The 714-nt window shown below is 56.0% G+C and overlaps 1 non-coding gene across 1 annotated transcript; it reads right to left on the bottom strand.

Annotated features, from left to right (window-relative positions):
* Positions 1–423: 423 nt before the first annotated feature.
* Positions 424–496, bottom strand: TRNAR-UCG. The gene has a single exon. It is a non-coding gene; the product is annotated as a tRNA-Arg (tRNA).
* Positions 497–714: the final 218 nt, after the last annotated feature.

Genomic DNA, 714 nt, shown 5'->3' with positions numbered 1-714 from the left:
CAAAGTGTACACAATAGGGACTCATTCGCATTCCCCTTTCTCTTCTAGTATAAATACGTAAATGAACATTTTATTTCATGTTGGTAAATTAATTCGGAATAAAAGTAAAAAAGGCTGTCTAGGCACCATGGTAGAGGGGATGTGCTTGTTGCAGTCCAGGTGGTGACACGTTTATTACCGAGGGGTGGGAAGGCCTTGTACCCCCCCCCCCCATCCCAAGGCAGGAGGGAGTGAGACCGACTTGGCAACTCAGTCCCTTTCACCCCAAGCAAGGGCGGCTCTATCCCAAGGTTCCACGGGAGAAGTATCTCCCCAAAGGAGGTTCCAGTTAGTGGGATCCTTTCTAGGACCTGGGACCCGGAGCAGATGTGGAGGGCCACAGGCTGAGAAAAAAGGCCAGCTTCAGAGAACACGCCAGCTCTCTAACCACGAAGGGATTCGAACCCTCAATCTTCTGATCCGAAGTCAGACGCCTTATCCGTTAGGCCACGTGGTCGTGGCGCTGGCTCGTCCCAGCCCAGCAAATAGAGGACGAGCCCTTTGCAGGCACGGAAAAGCCACTGAGTCAGCGCGACTCAACGGAGATTTGGGGAGCGACCCGAAACAGCACCGCAGGCGCCCCCTGGGGCTCACGTTCCCCTGCCACACGGAAAGCCGAGGACGCCGTCCGCAAGCCCGCAGGAGCCCAGAGCCCCAGGGTGCTGGAGCCGCACT

The sequence above is a fragment of the Vombatus ursinus genome, unplaced genomic scaffold (genome assembly GCF_900497805.2).
Source record: "Vombatus ursinus unplaced genomic scaffold, bare-nosed wombat genome assembly UNPS02010193.1, whole genome shotgun sequence".
NCBI classification, from domain to species: Eukaryota; Metazoa; Chordata; class Mammalia; order Diprotodontia; family Vombatidae; genus Vombatus; species Vombatus ursinus.
This window is presented reverse-complemented; position numbering and strand designations above follow the sequence as displayed.